At 36.4% G+C, this 15,201-nt stretch overlaps 1 protein-coding gene across 2 annotated transcripts in view; it reads right to left on the bottom strand.

Moving 5' to 3' along the window:
- The window catches only part of GABRA4 (gamma-aminobutyric acid type A receptor subunit alpha4), a 223,288-nt gene that overhangs the window by 114,047 nt on the left and 94,040 nt on the right, over nt 1–15,201 (bottom strand). The window lies entirely within an intron of this gene.

Here is a 15,201-nt window from a genome sequence, read left to right as displayed (position 1 = left end):
AGTGTCCTTGACAGATTAATTATGCATGAACTACATCCCTTATATTCACCAGAAGATATTCAGTTTCTGTCCTTTCCAGATTAATTATCCATAAACTATATCCCTTATATTCACCAGAAGATATTCAGTTTGTCCTCTCTGGATTAATTATCCATAAACTACATCCCTTATATTCACCAGAAGATATTCAGCTTCCCTCAAAAATGTCTTACTCGGACATCCCAGAAAACATGATCTACTCCCCAAAGGAGCTAAAAAGCTGCCTTGATCACTGCAAGGAAATTAATTTACATTCTTAAATAATTTGTTTAGTTTCAAACCCACAAAAAGAACACTCTGGTTCCTTTAAAAATCCAAATTGTATTATCCCAATTAAAACAGTTTTGTCTTTATGGGAAAATCAGAAATAATAGAAAACTTGAGTAAGGAGATTATTTATCTCACAACCATGGAAAATGGACCAGTGTTGCTAGAAATTCTGATGTTTCTTTTCTTCAAAAGAAACTAGAACACTGATTTTTTTAATGTATTTTAATTTTTAAACTTCTGGCTGTTTAAGAAGTTTTTGTTTTTGTTATTTTATTTTATTTTTTATTTTATTCCCCCGATCACCCTCTTGGTTTTAATGAAGAGAGAAAGGCCTTCCAAGGCCACTGACATGTACACTGAGACCTAAAGGAAATATAGGAATTAGCCAAGGCTGGGGACTGAGTGGAGTAGAATTATGGCAATGTTTAAACAGAAGGAATGGTTTATACAAAGGTATGGAGAAAAGAGATTGCTAATTAAATCCAGAAGCATAAACATCATTCATTGACTTTTTTTTTAACAACACACCTCCCCCCAAATTTCACAACAAAGAAAGCACTGTAGCATCACTTATAAGATATTTTAATATAGCAACTCAAGCGGCAAGTGAGTTTCAGGCCATTTTTCATTCATGAAAAGACTGGCTCTACATTACATGTATTTTAAACATCGGAGAAGAGGAGGAAGAAAATACAGAGAATATTCTAGAGCTTTAATATACTGCATTTCAAAGTTAATCTTGGCCTAATTATTTGGTTTCGTGTAGGCTGGCACACCGCAGGGGAATACCTAAGAATTTCCTACAGACAGGAGACTTTTTTAAACAATGCAGCTCTGCCTCCTCCAATTCCTCAAGATTCTGATGGGTGCCATATGTGAGTGGGTGTGGGTGTGTGGGGGGGTGTGTACATACATGTGTATATTTGTATGGGTTGCAGGTGTTTTAAAGATTGACAATCATATCTCTTGCCTTCCACAACTGATGGGTAAGTGCTTTATTCTTGAAACATATGAAGAAAGAAAAAAAAGCTGGAAATTAAGGTAACTTATCATAACAGTAACTAAAATATAGGACCCAGATGATCACTTTTGTAAAGCCATTTCACAACCACCATTGAGTATTTCTTATGACAACCTTGAGAGATAAATACTATTTACTACTCGAAAGAAAACCGTATGTGTGATTATCCTCTATTTATTAATCCAGTAGTTGGCAGAGCTAGAACCTCAAATTTAGATCTGTTGACTTAGAATGGAAAAAATATTCTTTCAAGAATACGGTGTGGTCCCGTAACATATTGGAAGAGTGTGCTGAAACAAGCCTTCACCCTGGGCTCAGTGAATGACCCAGAGGACAATCTGAAGATTGCCGGAATAAACTCCACAACTAAATGCAGAGGGACTGTGGCAGGTCAGAAAGACAGACGGAGGCCCACTCAAGAGGGAGAGCTATGCATGTAGAGAAGGCAGGGTAATGGGCTCTCACATCACAGAGCTCACGTGGGGAAGACTAAATCCCATAACGTCTGGCTTTAAAAACCAAGTGAATAAATTCCATGAATCTGTAAAACCAGTGGGACTTGGAACCTGGAGCTTTACAAGTCAGCTGACATGGGGCAACTGGATAGCTCAGCCAGGTTTAAGTACCTGACTCTAGAACTCGACTCAAGTCATGATCTCAGGGTCCTGAGACTGAGCCTGTCATCAGGCTCCACACTCAGCAGGGAGTCTGCTTGAAGTATCTCTTCCTCTCCCTCTGCTACTCTCCACCTTAAATTAAATAAATAAATCTTAAAAAAGAAAGTCACTGACACAGCAGTGGGCAAACCAGGAAGGCCAAGTGGTAGCTGGGTCACTACCCTTAAAGAGATAGCAGCCTGTTGAAAGAAACCACATAAAAAAATGGCAGTTACAGTTTATACAATGCTGGGGGCAAATGGGAGGCAGCCCTGTTCACACAGACTTCTGAGTATGTGTGGGGACTTCAAAAAGGAGAGAGCTGGCAGGTCCCATTTTCCTCTCCCATTTTCCAGCATAAACAGAGACCACCCAGATACTTACTACCTAATGCACTAGCAGTGGGCCACACCCAGAGTTCTGAGGGCTTGCCTACTCCACACCAGCTAGCCTCCATGTTGAGCTCAGGGCAAATTTTGTTAAAGCCACACATGTGACCCACTCAACTGCCAGATGCACAGCTGCCACCTTGCACATCTGCTACACCGTGCCTAGCTTGGTATCCGCAGCCTCTGTCACACACCAAACCCAGCCATGCACCCTCAGCTGCTGTCCCTCACAGTGCCCAGTTGTGGGGCCCAACCGTGACGATGGTGCCCAGCCACACTGTCAGACACATCATACAGGGCCACTGTGCTTCAGGGGATTGGCACAGGATTAGGAGCCCAGTGCAAATTTTTCTAACACTACCACCCTAGTTCCAAGTTCCCCAGGTGGCCTCTCCCCTCAGAACTGGCTTGCCTGGGTCTCACTAACACCTCAGGGCAAGCACAGACCAAAACAGGCAGAGAATCAGTGTAGACAACTGCACTGAAAAGAAAAGTGACTCAGACACAACAGCAAAGCATGAATAACATTCATAAAATACTCTCCTGAAGTACACTGCAGAACACTCAAGACCTCTTCTTTATAAAGTCACTACTTTTAAGTGGGAAAGATATAGCTGACTTCCTTAACACATGGAAATAGACACAGAGAGGCAAACAAGATGAGGAGACAGAGAGATTTATCCCAAAGTGAAAGAATAGGACAAGGCCACTGCCAAAGATCTAAACAAAACAGTTGTAAGTAACATGCATGATAGAGGATCCAAAACCATGATCGTAAAGATCATGGGCTTAAGAGTGGAAGACAAGAGTGAGACCTGTAACACAAAGATAAAGGAAGAATAAAATAGCAGAGATAAAGGGCCAATAAATGGTATGAGAAACATGCTTAGTAGGATGAACAGCAGGGCAGAAAAAGCAGAGGAATGAATTAGTGACCTAGAAGACAGAGTAATGGAAAAATAATCAAGCTAAACAAAAGAGAAAAAAATTACAGAAAATGAGAACAGACATAGGGAACTCACTGGCTCCATCAAATCTAATAATATTTGTATTACAGAAGTCCCAGAAGAAGAGGTAAAAGGGGGCAGAAAATTTATTTGAAAAAATAATAGCTGAAAAAGTCCCTAATCTGGAGAAGAAAACAGTTATCCAGATCCAGGGGCACAGAGAACCACCCCCCTCCCAACACACACACACACATACACAATCATCAAAAGCAGACCCACACCGACATGCTGTAATTCAATTAGTAAAATATTAGTTATAAAGAAAAAAATGTAAAAGTAGCAAGAAACATACAAACTACCAAAACTGAAACAAAAAGAAACAGAAAATTTGAACAGATAAAAATAACCACTAAAGTAAATAAGTCAGGGGAAAAAAATTCTCAAAAAACAAAAGTCCAGGACCAGAGGTCTTTATAGGTGAATTCTACCAATCATTTAAAAAGAGTTAATACGGGAACCCCCAGATGGCTCAGCAGTTGAGCATCTGCCGTCGGTCCAGGGCATGATCCTGGAGACCTGGGATTGAGTCCCACATCAGGCTCCTGGCATGGAGAATGCTTCTCCCTCTGCCTGTGTCTCTGCCTCTCTCTCTCTCATGAATAAATAAATAAAATATTTTTAAAAATAAATAAATAAAATAAAAATAAAAAGAGTTAATACCCATCCTTCTCAAACTATTCCAAAGAACAGAAAAGGAAGGAAAACTTCCAAATTCATTTTATCAGGCCAGCATTACCCTGACACCAAAACCAGATAAAAATACCACCAAAAACAAGAATTACAGGCCAATATCCTTGATGGACATTAATGTAAAATCCTCAACAAAATACTAAGAAAACTACTTCAACAATATATTTAAAAATTATTCACCCCCACCAAGTGGGATCTATTCCTTGGTTGCAAGGGTAGTTAAATATCTACAAATCAATCAATGTGATAAATCACATCAATAAAGGATAAAAAAAGAAACACATGATCATTTCAATAGACATATCAAAAGCATTTGACAAAGTACAACATCCATTCAGGATAAACCTCAACAAAGTAGGTTCAGAGGAAACATTTTAATAAAGGCCATTTATATAAAATCTATAGCTATCATCCTTAATGGGGAAAAACTGAGAGCTCTTCCCCTAAAGTCAAGAACAAGACAAAGATGTCTTTTATTCAACAGAGTAATGGAAGTCCTAACCACAGTAATCAGACAAAAAGAAAGAAAAGGTATCCACATAAGCAAGAAAGAAGTAAAGTTTTCATAACTTACAGATAACATAATATCACACAAAGAAAAATTGAAAAACTCCATTAAAAAACTGCCAAAATTGATAATGAATTTAGTAAAGTCCCGGGATATAAAATCAACGCACAGATTTCTATATACCAATAATGAAGCAGAAGAGAAATTTAAAAAACAATCCCATTTGGAGGTGAGAAACCTGTATGTATTCTGAAAACTATAAAACAGAGAGGAAAGATACTGAAGACAATAACAAAGTGAAAAGACATTCTGTGCTCATGGATAGGAAGAACACATGCTGTTGAAATGTCTACGCTACACACAAGAATCTACACATTTAATGCAGTCCTATCAAAATGCCAACAACATTTTTCACAGAACTAGAACAATCCTAAAATTTCTATAGAACCACAAAAGACCCCAAATGGCCAAAAAGCAACCTTGAAAAAGAAAAGAAAATCTGTGATGTAATATCACAAAACAGAAACATACACAAAAATCCAAAATGGATGGGAGACCTAAATGTAAGACTTGAAACTATGAAAGTCCTCGAAGACAACAGAAGTAGTAATTCCTTTGAGATAAGCTGTATCAACTTTTTACTAGGTAGGTCTCTGAGGCAAGGGAAACAAAAGCAAAAACAAACTACTGGGATTACATCAAAATAAAAAGCTCCTGAAAAGTGAAAGAAACAATCAACAAAACTAAGAGGCATGCTACAGAATCAGGAGAAGATATTTGCAAATGATGTATTTGATATGATAAAGAGTTACTATCCAAAATCTGTAACAAAGTTATACAACTCAACACCCCCCCAAAAAAATCCAATTAAAAATGGGCAGAAAACATGGACAGTCCTCCAAAAAAGACATACAGATGGCCAATGGACACATGAAAAGATGCTCATCATCCTTCATCGCCAAGGAAATGCAAATCAATACTACAAGGAGATTATCACGGCACACCTGCCAGAAGAGCTAAAAGCAACAACATAAGAAACAACAGGTTTGGGCTAGGATGTGAGAAAAAGGAACTCTCTTTCACCATTGGTGGGAATGCAAACTGGTGCAGTCAGTGGAAAACAGTACTGGAGGTTCCTCAAGAAGTTAAAAATAGAACTACCTTAGGATCCAGCATTGGCACTATTGGCTATTTACCCAAAGAATACAAGAAAACTAATTCAAAAGGATACATTCACCTCTAGGTTTATAGGTTTATAGGTTTACAGCAGCCAACATACAGAAGCATCCCAAGTAGCCATCAATATTGATGAATGGATAAAGAAGATACATTTATATATATATATAAATATCACTTGGATGGATTGGATCACATGGAATATTATTCAGCCATAAAAAAGCGTGAAATCTTGCATTTACAATGACATGGATGGAGCTACATGATATTAGGACAAGCCAAATAAGTCAGAGAAAGACAAACACCGTATGATTTCTTTCACTCATATGTGGACTTTAATAAAACAAACAAGCAAAGAAAAAAATGAGAGAGAAAGGTAAAGCAAGAAAGAGTCTCAACTATAGAGAAAAAACTGATGGTTACCTGAGGGGAGGGGTGTGGACGGATGGGTTAAACAGGTGATGGGGATTAAGGAGGGCACTTGCCATGATGAGTGCAGGGTGCTGTATGCAAGTGTTGAATCACTATGTTGTACACCTGGAACTAATACAACACTGTATGTTAACTAACTGGCATTAAAATAAAAACTTAAAAGAATAGTAGTAGTAATAATAATGAGTACAGATTTTAGAAATATGTGTTCAGATTTTCAATCTGACATTTATAAGTTCTGTGTCCTGGAGGTTTTAACTTCTCTGAACTAATTTCCTCATCTGGAAAATGGTGCTCAGGAAGGGGAATAAGTAAAGACATTTAATTAAATATGATAACCTAAGAGATCTGTCTGGTAGCTATAGCTATTACATTTTACATGTTTAGTGACATTTTTATACCCTCAATTCCTCTGACAGTTAAGAACACATACCTTTCTCCTCTTTTCTATTTCAGGAAGACAATTCCTCACATATTATACCAATAGAGCACTTTTAGAGCATAAGGTTAAGGAAATGAACCGAAGTCAGAATGTCAGAGTCTGACTTAATGTCTTCACCTCTTCTGGGGATCCCTGGGTGGCTCAGTGGTTGAGTGTCTGCCTTTGGCCCAGGGCGTGATCCTGGAGACCTGGGATCGAGTCCCGCATCGGGCTCCCTGCATGGAGCCTGCTTTTCTCTGTGTCTCTGCCCCCACCCCATCTCTCATAAATAAATATCTTTAAAAAAAAAAAGTCTTCACCTCTTCCTAGCTGTGTAACTTTGTGTAATTTACTGACTTACTCTGTGTTTAAGATGGGGACAGCAATGCTACATAACCCACACAGCTTTGGTTAATTAAATATGTTAAGTAAAGTAGAAAGCACTTAGAATATGGTAGGAGCTTAATACAGTTTGCCATATTTGTTAGTAAAGGTATTATTATCATGCCTTTATTTAAAACCACACTCTTTTCTTTTGGAAAGTATCGGGGGGCTGAAATTGATGCCCAGTGGGTAAATGGATTAAAATACTATAAAACATAAAGAGGAAAATATATTTGCTTTCAGATTACAATTCATTTTGTGTCTCGAATCAAATTGAAGCAAGGCTTCTCTCAGTCTACGAACTTTAGCTTATCGATCTATACTTTTTTAAAGCATAGACATTTGGCTTAGACTTCTGCAAAAACTAAATCCAATGCAGAATTTACAACATATGATAAGAATCCAGTATTTAATTTTGTTTTATTTAAAAAATAGCGACATACTCAGGAGGGAAGAAAGACCAGAATTTGCTTAAATTCATTATTCTTTGAAGATTCACAATATAGTAAAGTCAAAGCTGAAGTGTTCTTAGTTGCAGTGAAGAGACAAGAAGATCCCAAAGGAATGAAGTGGTGAGTAGAATTTCACCTCTGAAATCTTCACTGGAAATATATGTTTTCAATTGCAGCATCTAATATAAAAAAAACTGACAAACTGAAGCTATCTAGTCTCCATATTTCATTTCTGTAACTACAAAAGAACATACAGCCCATCCTGATTCCTTGATGAATATTTTTTGTTCCAAGGGAAAAAAGTATTCGCAGGTGTTATCATATTTGAAAATCAAGTTTATGCCTTGACGTGTAGGTTTTATATAGCCCCTGATGCATTTTTAAAACATACAATATATTTTTTTTAGTCTGTGTATGCCTAGATATGATGCTTTAAAAATACCAAAAAAGGTGTTATGCTATATGTTGGCAAATTGAACTCCAATAAAAAATTTTTTTTAAAAAACCCAAAAAGTTGTAAACTTGGCCAAGGATCTGCAAATCTAGCAGATGTTTTCTGGAAATTTCTCTCAACACTGGAATTTTTGTGGTTTATAAGATTTGCACATGCAGTTTTTTGCTGGTTGCCTCTCCTGCTATGTGTGTGTTTGTACACAAACATATCTATAGTGCTGTTTAACTCAAATGCTCCCTACCTGATATATTTCTGATTACCTGCTGGTCTCCTAAGTATTCCCTGAAAATTGCAGGCTCATTTATGTCTCCCAAAATTGCTTATTAAAAATACTTCAAATATTCTTTTTGCTTCTAGAACTATGGCTGGGAACTAAAACTACCTAGAAGTACCTGCCTATGGGTTCACTGCTATAATGCACATAGAGACATCTTCTGCACATCTTTCTAATCATTCATTACTAATTCTTTTTAATATTTTCTTGTGCTTTTTTTAATGGGCATCTTTTAGATTCTCAGGAAATGTCACGGAACAAAATAATTACTGAACAGGGAAATCAATGAGAGGCATTTTAAATCCAATAGCAAGTGCAAAATATTCAATTTTAATGTTTCTCTCAGAAAATGCACTGCCCCCTCATTTTGCCTGCTATTTTCTAAAGTTACTTTTAACCTTTTACTTTTTTTTTAAATTTCCTGGTTTCTTCAGTTGTCCTTGGAAAGAGCTCAGTTGTTCCATATTATCACTCTTCAGTATAATACCTCAATTCTAGGCTGTGAACACTTCCAGCTCATTTTTAACTGCCTAAATGACAGTTCTTCCCGCCTCCAATCCACACTATGAACATCCTCTAGATTAAACTTTATAAAACACCACTTTCATCATGGTACAGTGTTGTTCAAGATCCTTCTTGGTTCTAGTAACTATGGGGAAAAGCCCACACATCTTATGCTAACAGGTTCCCAGGACTGGGAAATAGTATCACATTTTGGTTATCAATTTAAACCTCCTATGACTTCCCAACATACTGTTGCTCCCATTGGGATAAATTCCTTTTCACTCACCATGTGTCATTGCTTAGTCTGCCTCAGTTATTTTCCTGATGTTCATCTCTTCTTTTAACCACCAACTCTTCAGCTTTCCAAATCCTATCTATTCTCCAGTACAAACTGAAGTATCATAAATCCTATAAAAAAATTTCAGCTGCTCCGGCCCCCAAGTCATATTATTCTCTGAATTTACCTAACACTTACCCTCCAACTATGTAACTCAATGAAGTTTATATGTTGCACTAAATTGTTTCTGCTTTGAACTATTGCTAGTCCAAGCAGATCATAAGCTGCTTGAAGTCACGGAATTCCCTATTCTCATTCCTTCCTATTATTCACTGTGCTTTTTTCATTGCTGGAAACACACTAGATACATAAGAACATAAAGTGGACTCGGTATGATAATCTTAAAAAAATAGTTTACGAAATGCAATTCTACTATTTATATCATTACCTAATGATTGTCTAAGAAATGTAAATGGGACACAGCTGTGTGCTGTGCAAAAGAATCAATAAAGATCAAATTTTATACTTGATAGTGAGATCTAAGTAATCTTTTGGTGACTCTCTTTATAAAGATAAGAGGGCCATCTGATTTGCAGAGTTCAAAACAGCAGTTTCTGTCCTCTTTTAAGAAAAAAGCTTGTTGATTTTCTAAGACAGAAATTACAAAACAGGCAGGGGAGAGCAAAGCAGATATATCTGCCAGCTGTGAGTGGGTACCCATAGTAACCCAGAACAGTGTATCAGACTCCAAAGTTAGAGGAGGAAAGTCTCTTTCACAGAGAAAGTCTCCCTGTGACAGAGTGTCAAAGATGGAACCGGGTGAAAAAGGCATCCTCACAGAAGAGCAAAGTGGAGTGAGGTATGAACTGGGAAAGCATCTAAGCAAGAAAGAGGAGAAACCTAACACAGGTACTCAAAAGCAGCAGCAGAAGAAGTGATCCCTGTAGAAAGGTGGCTTGACATCAGATGTCAGCACCTAAGTAAAATGAGGGGAGCATCCATGCAGGGATGTGGTCTGATACGAAGTGTCAGAGTTCATGCAAGTGAGAAGGATCTTTAGGAATGCAGGTTGGTCCATCAGGGAGAATCAAGATCCCAAATGGAGTGAAGAGGATATTTATAAATGAGAAAAGCCTAGCACTGGATACCCTACTCCAAAAGGGCGTCAAGGTATTATGACAGTGCAGAGGATCCTAGTGAACATCCTCACATGGAGAGTCAGAGTTGGAAAAGGGTAAGAAGGGCATCTGTGTGGGGGAGGAGTTAAAGGGAACACAGCCTGTTGTTATATTAGGGTAATATATTTCCTGAGACAAACCTGGAAGACAGGTTTCTCAGAATCAGAGATGAAAACTATACATGCAAAAAAGGAGAGAACTAGAAGGAATCCTGTGGTTTTGGACTGGGGGGTAGTACTAATGAGAATTGATGATTTTCACTACACAGAGAGACATAATTATTGACATGTATATGTAGTATATACATTTGTATTCCCTAGATATATCCCTGTAAGGCCTGGAAACAGTGACACTCCAGAGCAAGTGGTACGTAACTAACTCCTGGGTGGGTGTTAGCTTCTACCAATCTCCATTGAAGAAATTGCTGATATTAAGCCTGAGAAAAAGAAAGTGTAAGATAAGCTACAAGTATCTGATATGGGTATTACAAGTATTAATACATAAAATATGTAAGGAACTCCTACGACTTAACAGCAAAATAATACTAATAGCAAAAACAACTCAACAACCCATACATTTTTCAACAGATACAAATGACCAATGGACATGAAAAGGTGCGCAGATTCACTAACCATCAGGGAAATGCAAGTCAAAAACACAATGAGATGTCACCTCTCACATTAGAATGGTTATTATCAAAAAGCCGAAAGGTAAGTATTGGTGATTATGTGGAGAAGAACACTCTAGTGGGAATGTAATTTGGTACAGCCATATAGAAAATAGTATGGAGATTCCTCAAAAAAATTAAAAATAGAACTACAATACCATCTAGCAATTCCACTTCTGGATATATACTAAAAGGAATTGGAATCAGTATCACAAAGAGAATCTGCCCTCTCATATTCACTGGAACATTATTATAATAGCCAAGACCTGAAAATAACTGATGTGTCCATCAACAGATAAAGATATATATACATATATTTGATATATATTTTTATATATATAAAGATAATTTGATATATAGATAAAATCTTTATCTATCCATATATATCTACGTTTTTATATATAAAACCTATTATTCAAAACATATATAAATACACACACAAAATGGAATATTATTTAGCCATAAAAAGAAGGAAATCATATAATTTGTGACAATATAAATGAACTTGGAGGACATTATGCTAAATGAAACAAGCCAGACACAGAAAGAGAAATACTGCATGATCTCACTTACATGTGGAATCAAAAGTTGAATCCATAGAAACAGAGTAGAAGACTTACTGCCAGGATCTGATGGTGGGGGAAACGAGGAGATGTTGGTCAAAGAGTATAGACTTCCAGTTTTAAGATGAGTAAGTTCTGGTGATTTAATGTACAGAATGGTGGCTATAGTTAAGAATAACATATTGTATACTTAAAATTTATTGACAGTAGATCCAAGGTCTTACCACAGGAAAAAAGTCAATTGTGAGGTGATGACTGTACTAATTAGATTGACTATAATAATTACCTCATAATGTATATACATATCAAATTATCACATTGTACAACCTTAAATACATACAATTTTTATTTGTCAATCATACTTCAATAAAGCTGGGAAAAATATTTTAAAGATAAGCCACATAGAAAAGAGGTGCTCAAATAATGGTCAATATCCTAAGTAAAGGGATCCCTGGGTGGCGCAGCGGTTTGGCGCCTGCCTTTGGCCCAGGGCGTGATCCTGGAGACCCGGGATCGAATCCCACATCGGGCTCCCGGTGCATGGAGCCTGCTTCTCCCTCTGCCTGTGTCTCTGCCTCTCTCTCTCTCATTCTATGTGACTATCATAAATAAATAAAAATTAAAAAAATTTAAAAAAAAATAAAAATTATAAAAAAAAAATATCCTAAGTAAAGATGAGCCAGATTAAGTAGGCTACTGCTTGCCCAATTGGGAACAACTTCAGCACAAAAATAAAAGTCTTAAGTTTACACAGATACAATTTAAAAATTAAACATGTTTACGAGGAACAGGGTATGTATATAGTTCCAAAGTACTTTCCCACAGGACATTTATTAATTACAACAAAGGAAAGAGTTACTTTACAGTGAAGGAAACTAGCAGATTCACCTTAATCAAGTAATCAAAGCAATCTGAAATTGTGCACACTTAATAGGATCCAATGAGAGAAAGCATTTATTCTGTAGTTTCCTGACAAAGATAACTAATCTAAATGTAATCATGGGGAAATATCCGACAAATTCATATTGAGGGAACATTCTATAAAATAACTAGCTTGCAATCTACAAGAGTAGCAAAGTAATGAAAGTCAGAAGAAAAAACTAGAAATATTCCATACTGAAGAAGTGAAAAGAGACAAAACTCAACCAAATGCGTGATGTGATTTTGACCTGGATCCTTTTGCTATCAAAGATGTATTTGGAACAGGCACAATGTGATTGGAATATGAGATTTCTCTGGATACATCACAGCTGATTTCTAAGTTTTAATGGCAGTGTCCTAAGTATGTGGGAGAATTTCCTTGTTTGTAGGATTTAAACACTAAAATATTTGGGAATTATAGGAAATCAAATCAGTAACTTACAAATGGTTCAGGATTAAAAAAAATTCTTTGTAATGTGCTTCCAATTTCTCTGTAAATTTGGGATTCCACAAGAAAATTATTAACAAGATATTTTGAAAAGTATTAAAATGTGTTAAAATATGAATGTAGATTCACACGTATATAAAATAAACTGGAGCAGATAAGGTTGATGCAAGTACCAAAAGGAAGTGTATAGGGTTATCTATGCTGAAAACATATCTGCTGTTGTTCATACTATGATGAGTTGTTATACCTAATTGTGCTGAATTCAACTGATGACAACAGTGAAACTTCACTTATTCAAATCTATTTCTTAAAAATCATCTCACATAGGCAAGTTAGGCTAGCTGGGTATTGACTGAAGTTCAAATGTGGTGGACTGATTGTGTCCTTGCTAACCAGAAGAGCCATAAAAAAATGTTTAAATAAATAAAGATACAACTATAAAAATATGCATTCTTGATCTAACAAGAAACATTGGAAAAGATGGAATGGTTAAAAAAAATTGAGGCTAGCAACCAGACATCTCTTAACAGATTCCACTCTACTATATAGAAAGTTTCTCTCCTTTCCTTCTACTATCATGGGTATTATGGATCAACAGATGTTCTGAAGAAGTGGCTAGTACAACTGACTGAAAGTCACACACACACACACAAAAAAAAAAAAACATTTCACTGAAAGTTCTAGAATTTTAGATGCATTTATCTCAAAATAGCAAAAATATCTGACAACCAAAGCTCTCTTCTTTCTAAACTCTGTATAAATACCGCTTATGTAAGAATTTGAGATCTTTGGATTCCAGCTTGCTTTGCCTTTATTCACCACTACTCCTGCCACATCTCAAAGACAAAAGAGACTAAGGAATGACAAAGATTGATTTTTTTCCTCAACTACACCTGTATGTGGTCTATATGACACTATAAATTATGCCAATAGGTATATAAATCTGATAAATTACCCTGAACCATAAACCATTTTAATATGTCCAACTGAAGCTAGGCTTTATAATTAGAATTTTAGTTTAGTGAACTTCTTTATTAATATCTCAGGAGGAGTCCTGACAAAGACAGAGAGCCTGGGGCTGCTACTTCCTCCGCTTTTATAAGCGCAGGACATCTTATAAGTTGAGGTTTTTCCTATGTAGCATGCAGATTTGCAAAGACCCAAAGGATATTAGGTAGAACCTAAAAGAAAGCAATCCTTTCAATGCCATTTGATATAGAGGCCTGTGGGGTAGGGTAAAAATCAAACAGAATCAACAGACTGGTCATTTCCGTAATAGTACTGTAGTCACAATTCTTAACTCTTTCTATCTGCAACCTTCATAATTACTACCTACCTGTACTATTCATCATTACGTCTGATGAATTTTCGAACAGGGAAAGGGCATTTAATTAATATCTTTCATTTGGGCTCTTGGCTAACTTAATTTGAAGGTTCAATTTCATATAAATAAGGTCAGGCTCTTCTTAATTTTGATAGGCAGTGGGAATAAAATCTCTACTTTAAACTATGCTTTCTGCATTTGGGTTTTTGGCTTTGTCTGTTTACTGCAGTATATTAGCACACGTAATAATATGTAAGTTTCAACTACAGTACATTACAATTCAATATCCAGATACACTACCAAGTGATCACCATGGAGTCTAGTTACTTTGTCACCATGCAGTTGACCCCCATCACCCATTTTGCCCACCTCTCTTGGAACCCCCCCTTCTCCAAACAGATTTCTGCATCCATGAGTTTGTTTTCGTTTTTTTGTTAATTCATTTTGTTTTTTAGATTCCATATATGAGTGAAATTATATGGTATCTTTCTGCCTCTGGCTTATTTCATTAAACATAGTACATTCAAGGTCCATCCGTGTAGTTGTAAAATGTCAAGATTTCATTGTTTTTTAAGGCTCAGTACTATTCCATTGTATATACACCACATCTTCTCTATCCATTCATCCATCAATGGACATTTGGGTTGTCTCCATTTCTTGGCTATTGTAAATGATGCTGCAGTGAACACAAGAGGGCATATTATCTTTTTGAACCAGCATTTTTGTGTTCTTCAGATAAATACCCAGAAGTGGAATAGCTAGATCATACAGTAGTTATTATTAATTTTCTAAGGAACCTCCATACTGTTTTCTATCACAGCTATACCAATTTACATTCCCACCAACAGCATATGAGGCCTCTCTTTTCCCCCATATCCTCTCTAAGATTTATTGTCTCTCTGATTACAGCCACTCTAACTAGTGAGGTGATTTCATTGTGGTTTTAATTTGCATTTCCCTAATAATTAATGATGGTGAACATCTCTTCATGTGCCTGTTCTACCTTAAACTTCTGCTTAAAAAAGTCAAGGTGAATTATATTTGCATACTTGATGTTGGATCCTAGGTAAAATTAGTACCATTTTGGGCATAATTAAATCAAAATCACATCTGGATTACATTTTTCACCTCTAGAAGAAAATGTTT

Source organism: Nyctereutes procyonoides, unplaced genomic scaffold, assembly GCF_905146905.1.
Source record: "Nyctereutes procyonoides isolate TBG_1078 unplaced genomic scaffold, NYPRO_anot_genome, whole genome shotgun sequence".
In the NCBI taxonomy this organism is placed as follows: Eukaryota; Metazoa; Chordata; class Mammalia; order Carnivora; family Canidae; genus Nyctereutes; species Nyctereutes procyonoides.
Note: the sequence above shows the minus strand (reverse complement) of the source record. Positions and strands in the feature narration are given on the sequence as shown.